Source organism: Cetorhinus maximus, chromosome 17 (assembly GCF_964194155.1).
Source record: "Cetorhinus maximus chromosome 17, sCetMax3.hap1.1, whole genome shotgun sequence".
NCBI classification, from domain to species: Eukaryota; Metazoa; Chordata; class Chondrichthyes; order Lamniformes; family Cetorhinidae; genus Cetorhinus; species Cetorhinus maximus.
This window is the reverse complement of record NC_135895.1, coordinates 20601376-20616351: the sequence shown is the minus strand read 5'-3', so window position 1 is coordinate 20616351 and position 14976 is coordinate 20601376.

Sequence of the window (14976 nt, the reverse complement as noted above, 5' to 3'; positions counted from 1 at the left end):
CATACCCACGTCATCCCTCTTGCTTGTGAACACCGACACAAAGTATTCATTTAGAACCCTACTTACGTCTTCCAGCTCCACACACAAATTACCACTATGGTCCTTAATGGGCCCTACTCTTTCCCTAGTTATCCTCTTACTCTTAATGTACTTGTAAAATAACTTTGGATTTTCCCTTATTTTACTTGCCAATGTTTTTTCATGCTCCCTTTTTGCTCTCCTAATTTCCTTTTTAAGTTCCCCCTTACACATTCTCTACTCCTCTAGGGCTTCCGTTGTTTTGAGTCCTTGGTATCTGCCATAAGCCTCCCTTTTTCTCTTTATCCAATCCTGTATATCCCTCAACATCTAGGGTTCCCTGGATTTGTTGGTTACATGGATAAGGCACAGGAGCAGGACTAGGTGGAATGCTCTTTCAGAGAGCCAGTGCAGACTCGATGGGCCAAATGGTCTCCTTCTGCAACGTAAAGGTACTGTGGTTCTGTGATTTACTTTACTCAGCTTAACTTTGAACTATTAACAGCCACAGAGACTGAAGCAATTCTGGGGAGAAATCCTGGAAGGTAACTCAGTTGATGGAATTTTTGCACTGTTTTCTATGAGGAGCTAGAGAGAGTCCAAGAAAATATCAGGTTACTTAGACTGGTCTGGAAAGCTGAAGATTTATTTTTCCTGTTTGTGATGTTTACCAAAGATCAATAAATATCAAATAATTCAAAAATATACCATTTTGAGAATAATCCTCTTTTTATCTGGCTTCCAACAGAGTGGCATATTCTTATTTTTAAAAACTCACACTGTATATTTGAAAATTTCCATTTCAATGTAAACATTATGGGCCGAATTTTTAGCTCGGTGCGCGGGCACACGCCCAACCCGCCCGAGCTTAAAGTAACGCATGATATTTCGGTCGGTGGGCGTGCATAAAAGTCGGAAGTGCGCCCGCCAACAATTAAGAGGGCAATTAAACCCATTAAAGTTCCAATTGTCCCCGATTTCTCATGGTCGTCCAATCTTACAGTTGGTGGACTTTGCGTCTTTGATGAAATCTCATCCAAGGGGGTGGTGAGGTTTCTGTTATTAAACAAAAAATAAATAAAAATATATGGGCATAGTTTTCATCATGAATATGTTCGAGTGACTGATTCTGACGCGTGGACATTTTTTTCCCGGATTTTAAAATCTTTATTTATTGGTTATAAATTCTTCAGCTCCCTGAGGCAGCTCTCTGTCTTCAGTGAGCTTTCCTTCAGCGCTCCCCCACGCCCACGGCTTACGTCAGCGCCTACCCTCCTCCCGCCCCCACCCCAGCAGCACTGAGTATTTCAGCGCGTGTTTCACGCTGGCTGGCTGTTAATTGGGCAGCCAGTGTGAAATCCCGGTCGGGGGCTGTTCGCGGACAGCAATCCGTTCCCCGGTCGGTCCCGGGCCTGTCGATTGCGCCCAGACGCTGACCGAAAAATCCTGCCCTATATTATCTGACTATAAGGATGATCACATTTTTAAACTGCATTCTTTAAAACGAAATATATTTAAACATCACCAGCTTGCCACCAATTAGTATCAACCATCTAAAAGTGCTTTATATACAGGAAATTAGTTTGAAATGCAGTGATTTATGATAAACATAGCAGCCATTTTGCTGGTGGTGGGTTACAGTTCACTTAGGGAATCCGAGTTGCACTTTTATATGCATGTTGTAGCCTGGAGCTACGGAGAGTGATGGTAGAGGCTCCAACTTCCTTTCCATCCCACGACTGATCTGGAATCTCTTACCACCTGCCATTGGTGCGTGTTAGGATTTGCAGGTTGACGCTCAACCTGTTTGGCCACCTTTCTTGATCATCAACTTGAACCTGGAGTTTCTGGCTCAGAGGTAGGGACTCTATCCACTGCACCACAAGACCTCAGTGTTTGTACGCAGCAAGGTCCCACAAACAGCAATGAGATGAATGAATAGGTCATCTTTATTTGGTATGTTGACTGTGAAAGGACAACTCATGCGGTCCTGTTGATGAATATCAATACCTTAAAATGATACAAATCAGAAAAAGTGGCCCATTGGTATGTGTTATTAAGCAGAGCAATTACACCACTGATAATGCCTCTCTTTTCCTAATTGAAGCTTTCGTTATGTTGTTGGTTCACAATTCTCGCTAAATCCAATCCAAAGCGAATGCCCAAGTCCATCCTAACCCATTGCCTGGCAGTTTTGGTTAGAAGATTGTTCACTGAATTTGCACATTACCATTCTGTGCACCTTGTAATAGGTACCCCTGTCATAGGTGAGTATCTGCTAATTGTTGCTGGTGACACAGTGGCAAGGCTAGATGCTTATTAATGGAAACTGTTTTACAATGTAATAGCTCAGTGTGAGGGTGTGAGTATGCGATCCTTGTATTTTACTGTGAGGTGTGGCTAAGTGCCTGTCTGATCTCTGGTTACCTGGTGTGGATCGTATGTAAGCAAGTGCCTGTGTGATCTGGGGTTGCCTAACATGAGGAAGTGAGTAAGTGATTGACTACCGGTTCTCCGAAGTGAGGGGTTGGAAAGAGTCTGAATGATTCCTGGAAACATCTGACAATATATCTGATTCCTTGTTTTCCATTGTGATGAGTTACATAATTTTGCGGTGCAGTCACAATTTCGTGGTTCCTGTAGTTTTCTGAGCATGGGTTCAGAATTCATGGTATCGTCTGCTTATTTGGCACATTGCATGAAGCGTTACCAATCATTGATTTGCAAAGATACTCAGGAAATAAACAATGACTGAAATTGCATTATTACAGCTGACAAGAAAATTTGTTACAAGACTTTTAAGCCCATTAAAATCTCCCATGGGTACTGGTAACATTTCTTTCCACAAGTTACATGATTATTAGGCAGATAGCTGGCTCATTTGTATGGTACTGCTGTTCAACGTCATGAGCCAGATTTTCCCAGCCATAATCAGGAAGGAATGGAGGCAGCATGGGTATGAAAATGGCACCAAGTGGTCTGCACGCTGGTCTGCTGCCTCCATTCTTAACTCTGGTGATTTTCCCGAGGTCGGGGGTGAACGTGGGCTGAGCGGGGAAGTGAAGCCGCCCACCCTCGCTAATCCAGCGTGTTGAAGCCATTATAAGGAGCTCATTATAAGCTCACCTTCTGGACTTCGCAAGACTTTCATAGGGGCGGGTGGCCGTTAGGAGCCCCCTGAAGCTGACCTGCTCCAACCTGGCAGGAGCAAGGTCAGCGGCGCTGAAACCATTTTATTTAACTCAAAAAAGTGAGAGTTTACTGAGCAGTAATAAAATTTTAGTAGCCAACATTTCCCTACCCTAAACAAAAACAGAATTACCTGGAAAACTCAGCAGGTCTGGCAGCATCGGCGGAGAAGAAAAGAGTTGACGTTTCGAGTCCTCATGACCCTTCAACAGAGTTCTGCTGAAGGGTCATGAGGACTCGAAACGTCAACTCTTTTCTTCTCCGCCGATGCTGCCAGACCTGCTGAGTTTTTCCAGGTAATTCTGTTTTTGTTTTGGATTTCCAGCATCCACAGTTTTTTGTTTTTATTTTTTTTCCCTACCCCATCCTGGGTCCCAGATCTCCATTTGCTCTGGCCACTTTGAACATTAAGGTCCTCTCATTTTATTAAGACTATGTGCAGACAGCAGCCACAACAATGGCCGCAGATTCAAGCCAGAATGTAGCCCACTTCCTGTGTGTCCCACTTCATCCCACCTAGCCACTAACTGGCCAGTAGACCTATCTCTAGGGTCACTAAGACCCTGACTCCATGAAAATCATGGTTCACAGCATGCTGCAGATGGAGGCAGGGTCTCGACCCAGAACCTACCTCCCGATTTCTGCCTCTAGCCGGAAAATTGCGCCGAATTTTTTAATTCATTCTTGACATGTGGGCGTCACTGGCTAGGCCAGCATTTATTGCCCATCCCTAATTGCCCTTGAGAAAGTGGTGATGAGCTGCCTTCTTGAAACGTTGCAGTCCATGTGGTGTAGGTACACCCACAGTGCTATTAGGGAGGGAGTTCCAGGATTTTGACCCAGCGACAGTGAAGGAACAGCAATTTATTTCCAAGTCAGGATGGTGAGCAGCTTGGAGGGGAACTTCCAGGTGGTGGTGTTCCCATGCATCTGCTGCCCTTGTCCTTCTAGATGATAGCGGTTGTCGGTTTGGAAGGTGCTGTTGAAGAAGGCTTGGTGAGTTCCTGCAGTGCATCTTGTAGATTTTATTCCGCAAATACTTTGCATGAAGGTACAGTACCACAACAGACCAATGTACAAGATCTTCTCATGACCAGCACCTGAAGTGCCTCCTAATTGTTGGTCTTAGAAAAAGATGTATAAACAGATGGTGCGCACTGCTGCTACTGTGCTTTGGTGTTTCTTTATGTGAACATTCAGTTATTTTCTTAGTGATAATCAGGTTACCAACTGGCCCATCTGGGTAACTGCTCAAAAACAGTTCTGTCCTCACACAATTAAATGTACCGGTGTGAGGACTGGGGGGGCGTCTCACAAGAGAGGCTGTGGCACATGGAAGAGGCACAATGCTGTCCTCACTCAGAAACGAGAGCATTTCCCCACCATCCCCTCAACCATTGCCTGTCCAATAGCCCAGGATGACAGCTGGTTAAATACAGCTGGGATGCTGTAATCTGTAGCTGGCCCTTCTCAGCTCCAAATCCTTCAACAGTTCACTGACCACCTGAGTCATCAAGTGATCACCATCTGAAGTGTCCTCACCTTGTTTTGCGCTAGCCGTGCTGAAACAACACTAGAAGCACTGGATTAGGTTGGAGATCACTTGAGACAAACTCTAACGCTTTGCAACAGGATGTTCATTAACCTCTGAATGTGCTTCTGTCCATTTTACAAAACCCCGAGGGCAGAATCTTCGGCTCGGTGAGCGGGGGCTGGGCCCACTCACCGAGGCGTAAAATGACACGGGGTGACGTCGGGGGTGTGTCCCGAAATCACCACACATCATTCAGATTTTCAGTTTGGCGAGCGCGCACCCGAGTCACTGCGCCCCCGTCGAACTGTCAAAGGCCTATTAAAGCCAGTTAATTATCAATTAAAGCAATAAACTGAGCAGCCCATTCAACCTTAAGGTTGGCGGGCAGGCGAAGAGCCCATGCGGCCTTCGCATTTTTCATGGAACCTCATCCACAGGCAAGATCAGGCTTCATGAAGGCTTTTAAAGTCTTGTAAAATTTTTTAATAAAATGAATAGACATGTCCCAGCTCATGCAACAGTTTCACACGAGGGGACTTGTCTAAAAATGTTTTTTTTCCTTTATTAAATTTTTTTGAACTTAAATTAATCTCCTTGAGACAGCTCTGTGCCTCAGGGACATTTCTACGCTCTTTCGCGAGCACCCAAAGAAGAGCGCAGGCCCAAACTCAGGCAACACCCCCTCCCTCACCGCCCGCACAGGGAGTGCTCAGCGCTTCTGGGCGTGCATCATGCTGGGCGGGCCAATTAAGGCCCGCCCGTGTAAAATGGCGGCGCCCAAACAGTCACGGGCAGTGATCAGCTGTGCGCACGCCCACGCCAGCTCCCGCACAACCCCCCCCAGCGGGGAGAAAATTCTCCCCCTAAATGTTTAATCATCCTCTACAATCCTAACCCAAACCCCAACCTTAAAACCTAAGTCCTAATTCTAACACCAACCCTCATCCTCTAACCCTGCCCCCTGACCCGAACTCCCAGCCCTAAAACTATTCCCCCTTGTCATTCTCAACCAGTCTGCAGGTGATAGGTGATAGGAGGACACGGACCTCCTCCACTGTTGTCCAGCAGGGACTGATCTCACGTGGCTCTATTCTTATCTACCTAGTCATAGGCAGAGTATCACTTACAATGACTTCTCTTCCTACTCCCACACTGTTATCTCTGCTGTCCTCCAAGGATCTATCCTTGTGATCCCACTCCCTCCTATTCCTCATCTACATGCTGCCCCTTGACAACAACATCCAGAAGCACAGCGCTACTTTTCAGTTGCTCACTGAGAACACTCAGCTCTACCTCACCATCATCTCTCTCGACTCCTCCATTGTTACTAAATGATCAAATTTTTTAACCAACATCCAGTACTAAATAAGCAGAAAATTCTTCCAATTAAATATAAGGACGACTAAAGCAATTGTTTCTGTCCCTGCTCCAAACTAGCTACTGACTCCATCCCTCTCGGTGGTAACAGTCTGAGGCTAAACCAATCTGTTTTCAACCTCGGTGTCATATTTGACACCAAGACGAGCTTCTGACCACATATTTGCACCATCACTAATACTGCCTATTTCCACATCCACAACATTGCCCAACTGCACCAGTGTCTCAGCTCATCTGCATGTGAAACCCTTTGTTACCTCTGGATTTCACTGCCTCCCACATTCTACCCTGCGTAAACTTGAGGTCATCCAATACACTGCTGTCTGTGTCTTAACTCACACCGAGTCCCGTTCAACTATCACCCCCATGCTCACTGATCTACACTGGCTCCCGGTCAAGCAACGTCTTGGCATTAAAATTCTCATCCTCGTTTTCAAATCCCTCCATGGCCTCGCCCCTCCCTAACTTTGTAATCTCTACCAACCCATATCCGTATTCCTCTAATTATGGTCTCTTGAGTATCCACGATTTTAATTGCTCCACCATTACTGGCCGTACCTTCAGTTGCCTAGGCCTAAGCTCTGGAAGTGCCTCCCTACATCTCTCCGCTTCTCTACCTCACTTTCCTCCTTTAAGACTCTCCTTAACAAACTCTCCCTTTCAACAATTTTTTGGCCATCTGACCTAATACCTCCTTAGGTGGCTTGGTATCATATTTTGATTTATAATTTGCCTGTAAAATGTCTAGAGAAATTTTATTATGTTATTGACACTACATAATATAAGTTATCGTATTATCAATAGCACTTATTTGTGGAATTCTTGGTGCGTTGAGTTTGTTTTGCGAGTTTATCTGCAGCTCATATGATTGAAGTTTCTATTTTAACGCAAACACATCGATAATCTTATTTTTCCCTTTGTGGCTTTCCATTATGAAATGTTTGTTTCATCGCAATTTCGTATATTCCTGCTATATATCTGTGGCTGTGGTATGTAGAAATCCTGCTCAAACAAAGCCAGATATGTCAGCCAGGTGTGGTTTATGTGCCTGAGAAGTGGCTTGGCCTGGTTTCTCGCCAACGCTGATATTTCTTAGAATTGTCTAGGAAACAGATTCTTCTTCAAGGCGACTCAACAAGGAGAGTAGCTGGTTGCGGTACAAATAAGTGGATGTTCTGAACAATATGTCAGAGTTGAAGACTCAGACCTGGCCTGGCAATGAATTTCTAAAAATTTGAAAGGAAGGGTTTTAGGGTTTTGAAAGGAATTAAGAAATGACAGATAGTGAGAACCCTTTCTCCACTGGTGGAGCAGACCAGGATAAAGGGATATAATCTTAAAATCAGAGGCGGACCATTCAGGAGAGAAGTTAGGGAACAGTTCTTCACTCAAATGGTGGTGGAAATGCAGAACTCTTTCCCACAAAATAGCAGCAGCTGTTAGCTGAATTAATCATGTCAAATCTGAGGCAATAAATATTTGCTAGGCAACGGTAAGAGTTTACAGATGCAATCTAAAAGTGACATCACAGGAGTCATGTAAGTTGATTGGTTGATAATTATAGGCCTTTCCGGACCTGGCACAGAGAGGCAATTGGTGAGTGACAGATAAGTTATTATACTGTAGTACTGTAGTAAACACTTCATATAAAGTTTAAGGTATGTCAGTGCAGCTTGACCATGTTGGACGTGCATCCTGCAGGATGTGGGAAGTCATGCATGCACAAAGTGCCCTCAATGGCTACATCTGCAGGAACTTGAGCTCCGGGTTGTAGAACTTGAGTGGTGCCTGGAGTCACTGTGGTGCATCCGCAAGGCTGAGGGTTAATGGATAACATGTTTATCGAGGTGGTCACACCACAGCTAAGAGATATGCAGACAGAGAGGGAATGGGTGACCGCCAGAGTATCTGAGAGAAAGAGCAGAAAGTGCAGGAATCCCTGAGGCTATCTGGCTCCCTAACCGCTTTCCATTTTAGATACTGGTGAATGAGATAGTTCCTCAGAAGGCTGTAGCAACAGCCAAGTTCGTGGCACCATGTGCGGCTCAGCAGCACAGGAGGGGAGGAGGAAGATCGGAAGAGCTATACTGGTAGGGGATTCCATAGTTAGGGAAGCGGACAGGCGTTTCTGTGGCTATAGATGTGACTCCAGGATGGCATGTTGCCTCCCTGGTGCCAGGGTGAAGGATGTCACAGAGTGGTTGCAGGACATTCTTTTGGGGGAGGGTGAGCAGCCAGAGGCCATGGACCACAATGGGACCAATGACATAGGTAGGAAAAGGGATGAGGCTCTGAAAGCAGATTTTAGGGAGTTAGGAAGGCAATTAAAAAGCAGGGCCTCATGAGTCGTAACCTCAGGTTTACCACCAGTGCCACATACTAGTGAGCATAAGAAAAGGAAGATTGAGCAGTTCCAACATGCGGGTGGAGAAATGGAGTAGGAGGGAGGGCTTTAGGTTTCTGAGGCATCGGGACCAGTTCTGGGGCAGGTGGGACCTGTATAAGAAGGACAGGTTATGCCTTAAAAGGTCTGGGACAAATATCCTTGTGGGAAGGTTCGCTAGTGCTGTTGGGGAGGGTTTAAACTATATTGGCAGGGAGGTGGGAACCTGAGGGGAAATTCAGAGTGGAGAGGAGAAAAACTGGCAGTGGGAAGTAGAGAAATATTAACTGATAATGAGGATATATCGGAGAGTAATATCAAGGTAAATAGAATGCTTGGAGAGTTTGATAGAATTAAAGTATAGTAATTAGGTGGGGTCAGAGTAAGGGGGACAAATAAAGCCTACATCAGGGTTAATTGGTATGTATTTGAATGCATGGAGTGTGATTAATAAGATTGGTGAACTACAGGCACATGTTGACAAATGCAATTATGACATTACTGCTATAACAGAGACCTGGCTCAAAGAAGGGCAGGACTAGGCATTAAATATTCCCGGCCACAAGGTGTTTAGGAGAAAGGAAGGAAGAAAATGGTGGGGTGGGTGGCAATATTGGTTAAAGATGGCATTACAGTACTGGAGAGAGCAGATGTTCCAGAGGGGTCAAGGACAGAATCTCTCTGGCTAGAGGTAAGGAATGGGAAAGGTGCAATAACATGGATCAGTGTAGTATATAGACCACCAACTAGTGGAAGGGATGTGGAGAAATAAATTTACAAAGAAATTACGGAGAGGTGCAAGAATTATAGAGTAATTATAATGGGGGACTTCAATTATCCAAATATAGACTGTGATATGAATAGTGCAAAGGGACAAGAGGGGCACGAGTTCCTGGAATACATTCAAGATAATTTTCTGCAGTAATATGTTTCCGGTCCAACGAGAGGGCAGGCACCGTTGGACCTGGTTCTGGGGAATGAATTAGCCCAAGCAGATCAAATATCAGTGGGAGAGCATTTAGGGGACAGTGACCATTGTATCATAATGTTTAGGTTGGCCATGGTAAAAGACAAAGAACAATCTGGAGCAGAGATAATTAATTGGGGGAAAGCCAACTTTGATGGGATGAGAATGCATCTGAGTTGGGTGAGTTGGAATCAAACGTTGGTGGAAAAGACAGTGGCTGAACAATGGGCCACCTTCAAAGAAAAGATATTGCCGTCAACGTCAAGGTACATTCCCTTGAACGGGAAAGGAAGGCCAAATAAATCCAGAGCGCCCTGGATGACGAGAGGGATAGAGGTAAAGATGAAAAGGAAGAAGTGCGTGTACGACAGATGTCAGGTAGAAAATACAATGGAGAATCAGGCAGAATATACAAGGACCAGAGGGAAGTGAAGAAACTAATAAGAAAAGCAAGGAGAGAGCATGAAAAGAGACTGACAGGTAACATAAAAGGGAATCCGAAGATCTTCTATAAGCATGTAAATAATAAAAGGGTTCTAAAAGAAAGTAGAGCCGATTAGGAATAAAAAAAGGAGACTTGAAATTGGAGGCAGGAGAAATAGCGGAGATATTAAATGAGTACTTTGCACCTGTCTTTACAAAGGAAGAAGATGCTACCTGTCATGTTAATAGTTGATTGGGGTAGTGGACTCCAGTTTTAGATACTATATGGTGCTCTGTACTAGGTGGGGGTCACCTGACCTGGGGTTTGAAGGTCAGATAGCACATGTTGGAGCCTGTCTTGATAGATATGTGTTAATGTCAGGTAAATGTGTTATCAATAAAGTTAACTCAGCTATAATGTCGATGGCCTGTGCGCATCATTGAAACAAAAAACAAGACACTACCCAGGCCAACGTGAAAGAAGAGATAACTGGTGCAGGAGAAGATTTTACAATTGAGAAGGAGGAGGTGTTAGAAAGTCTATCTTTATTTCAAAAAGGTAAGGTACCAGGACTGGATGAGATGCATCCAAGGGTACTGAGGGAAATGAGAGTGGAAATTGCAAAGGCACTAGTGATAGTCTTACGGTCTTCCTGAGATACAGGAGAAGTTACAGAGGACCGGAGAATTGCGAATGTTATACCCCTGTTCAAAAAAGGGTGCAAGGATAAAGCTGGCAACTACAGACAAGTCAGTCTAACTTCAGTGATGGGGAAATTTCTGGAAACTATAGTTCAGGATCAATTACTTAGGATAATTAAGGAAAGCCAGCAGGGATTCATTAAGGGAAAATCATGTTTAACTAATTTACTGGAGTTTTTTGAAGAGGCAACAGAGAAGGTTGATAAAGGAAACGCTTTTGATGTGTTTATGGATTTTAAAAAGGCATTTGACACAGTGCATAACAGACTTGGGAGCAAAATTCTAGGTCATGGAATAAAATGGAAAGCAGTTACTTGGATCAGAAATTGGCTGAGTGACAGGAAACAGAGTAGTGATAAATGGCTGCTTTTCAGATTGGAGGAAGGTTTGTAGTGGAGTTCCCCAGGGGTCAGTGTTGGGCCTGTTGCTCTTCTTGATATGTATTAATGGCTTTGGCTGTAGTGTTCAGGGCATGATTTCAAAGTTTGCAGATGATACGAAGATTGGAAATGCTATCAACTGTGATGGGGATAGCCTTGAACTTCAAAAGGACATACACATGTTGGTGTGTTGGGCAGACAAGTGGCAGATAAAATTCAATGCAGAGAAGTGTGAAGTGATTCATTTTGGCAGGAAGAATATGGTGAGATATTGTAAAATAAAAGGAAAATCTCTAAAGGAGATGCAGAAACAAAGGGACCTTGGTTTATGTATACAAGTCATTGAAGATTGTAGGGATTATTGAGAGAGCAGTTAATAAAGCATATAGTATCATAGGCTTTATTAATAAGGGCACTGAATATAAGAGTAAGGAAATCCTGTTGAAGTTGTATAAGACACTGGTTAGGCTCATCTGGAGTAGTGCACCCAGTTCTGTGTGCCAGACTTGAGGAAGGATGTGAAGGCATTGGAGAAAGTGTACAGAGGAGATTCACAAGAATGATTCCATAATGATTCATAGCTAAAGAACTGTAGCTATGAAGATAGAATGGAGAGGTTGGGATTGTTTGGTACTTGGAGAAAAGAAGGCTGAGAGGATAGAGGTATTCAAGATCCTGAGGGATATGGACAGGGTAAATAGTGAGAAACTGTTCCCACTCGAGAGATCATCAAGAACTAGAGGGCACGGATTCAAAATAATTGGCAGAAGGAGTAAATGCGATGTGAGGAGAAATCTTTTCACCCAAAGGGTGGTTGGAGTCTGGTATGAACTTCCTGAGAGGGTGGTGGAGGCAGGTTCGATTGAGGTATTCAAAAGGGAATTGGATTGCTACCTGAAAAGAAAGAATGTGCAAGATTACGGGGCTAAGGCAGGCGAGTGGGACTGGATAGAATGCTCTTTCAGAGAGTCAGTGCAGAGTAGATGCATTGAATAGCCTTCCTCTGCACTGTAAAGGTGCTGTGATTAGTCCCCTATGACACGGTGAAACATGGTGGCAGTGTGTAAATGATGCAATGAGCATTAAAAAGAAACTGCAGGGTTGGCAAGAAAAGAAAATCTCAAAAGGAGGGCAAAAGAAAAATTCAAGACTCACCAAGATGACAGAATATTGCAGGAGCGGTGGATACAAGCTGAGACACAGACTTGGAGACTGGACATCAGTGAGCACAGACCCAAAGTAGCAAGCAAGCAGCACTGAGGCAGGAATAATTCCAGGGCTCAACAGAAACATGGTGTCCACACTACCACTCCCAGAACCATATCAGAGTGCAGAAGGCTTGCAACTGGCCCAGAACTGGGGCAACAGGAGAAAAAGGTTCACAATGTACAGAACTGCTCCAAGCTCACGTGGAAAGGTGTCCCATGGAGAAGATCGAGTGAGACCAAAGCCTAAGCCTGCCAAAACAGGGAAAAACGTGCCTACCACCATTTTGAAATGTCACCAATGAGGATGATCCTTTGAATGAGGAGGCTGGTGGGGTGATAAGTGAGGACAAGGGGGACCCTATCATGTTTCTGGGAGGGAGGAGAAGGCGTGAGGGCGGATGCGCGGGATATGGGCCGGACACGGTTGAGGACCCTGTCAACCACCATGAGTGGAAAACCTCGGTTAAGGAAGAAGGAGGACATGTCAGAGGAACTGTTTTTGAAGGTAGCATCATCAGAACAGATGCGACAGAGGCGAAGGAACTGAGAGAATGGGATGGAGTCCTTACAGGAAGCGGGGTGTGAGGAGCTGTAGTCGAGGTAGCTGTGGGAGTCGGTAGGCTTGTAATGGATATTGGTGGACAGTCTATCACCAGAAATTGAGACAGAGAGGTCAAGGAAGGGAAGAGAAGTGTCAGAGATGGACCATGTGAAAATGACAATACCCCGTCATGCCGAGAAAATGAGTCAGATCCTTTTTAGTGCAGGGGAGGGGAAGGGAGATAATGCTGTCGACACGGCATTTGGATAGGAGTTGATCGGGGCCGTCAAGAACATGGCCCAAATACTCAACATGGCGATCGGCAAAGCTATAACTTTTCACAGAAGGCCTTATGGCCCTTACGGGCTAAAGCTTTCAAAAGGGTGAGGGAGTCATCGAGACAAGTCCACTCAGATGGAGAGCAAAGAAGCAAGTCATCGACACACTGGAAGAGAGTAGAACCTCCGGGGAAGGAGACATTGGTGAGATCAGCCTGCAGGGCACGGGAGAAAATGGTCGGGCTCTCCGTTTACCCCTGGGGCAACCGAGTCCATGTGTACTGAGTACCATAAAAGGTGAAAGCAAAGAGAAACTGAGAGTCAGGGTGTATGGGTATGGAGAAAAAGGCTCCACAGAGGTTAACAACAGTATAACAAGTGGAGTTAGGGGGAACACAGGTAAGAATAGTAGCCGGGTTAGCTACTACTGGATAGGCTGGGATCATAAAAGTGTTTACCACCCGCAAGTCCTGGACAAACCGCCAGGTATTCTTGCCTGGCTTCCGCACGGGGAGTATAGGAGTGTTGCAGGGGCTAACAGTGGGAATAACAACACCGAAGTTTAAAAGGTCTTGAAGGACAGGCTTTATGCCTTCCATCGCTTCGGGATTAAGAGGGTATTGAGCTTTCCGAGGGAGGGGTTTCGAGGGATCCAAATGCACCCGAAAAGGTTCTGCTGATAATGCCCGACCAACATCATTAGGACCCTTTGCCCACAAGATATCATAGATATTCAGGTAGCCGTCCATCAATTCCACAGATGATTGGGGATCTGTGCACTGAAGGCGGTACACCATAAGACCAAGGTCCCTGGCCTGATATCCAATGGAGACACAGAGGATAACATGAAGCGCAACATCCAGGGCATGAAAAAGCAGTTGGGCAGCTGGAGGTAGGGACACAGAGCCAGCAACTCCTTCAGGTCTGACGCAAAGGGAAGATATAGAAAGAACATAGCACTCACCCAGTTGGCCTGTTACTTCATGGGCATACTGATGATCCGAGCAGGCAAAGTAGTGCGCTGTACGGTGAAGATCCCAAAGCCAGTGTTGCAGGGGTGGGTGGATGGCTATCGCGGCGGAAACACGGTGGCCGGTCAGAAGCCGAAGTAACACAGTCTTGAGTTTATCGGATAAATCGCAATGTCCGAAATTCCACCACCAAACGTGAGGATGACGCGAAGTTTCTTCCTGTAGAAGGCCGGTGACTGTGGAATAAGTAGACTGGGGAACTTGAAGGGTGATGGAATTATTAGAGCAGTCTAAAGTGCAACCAAGTTTGCAGAGGAGATCACGACCCAAAAGATTGACCGGGACGTCGGCCCCGAGGAGAAATTGATGGGATCCTTTTCTTCCGTTCAGGTCAAAGGGCACTTCTTCGGAAATTGGTAGTGAAAGCGGTTGTTCCGAAACCCCAACGACGGAAATGGAATCCCTAGAGGGGGTGACATCAGGAGTTTATAAAAGTGGATTCAACAATTGTTCGTAATTCGGAAGGTGTCCATGGACGGTAGACTTGCATCTGACCCCCTGCAGGATTAGGGTTTGCTGTCATTGGCAGCTGCAACAGGGTGCCGGAGAGCGAAGGGTCGGTTGGGAGGGCTGGATCCGAGTTCCGTCTCCGTTGGGAGTGGGATCGGGTTTGTACACTGGTACTACTATCAGGTTCCGACGCGCCCCTAGGAGGTGGCAGAGCCAGCAGGGCAGACGCAGCCGGGGGTGGAACCTGTTCATGATCATCATAAGGAGGATGGGACCGGTAGACAGGCCAGTCCCGATCGCTGAGCTCATCATTAGACGGCAGGGGTGCTGGGGGCTTTGCGGTTCACTGCACAACCAGGATCCTGGATTTCTCTTTATGATCAATTTGCTTTCGCTTTTTCTCACATTCCTGACTCCTTTTCCTCGACTCTTCAGCCCGTCTCTGCGTTTTGTCCTTCCATTGGACATACGCAGGCCAACCCACTTTCTTCTTAC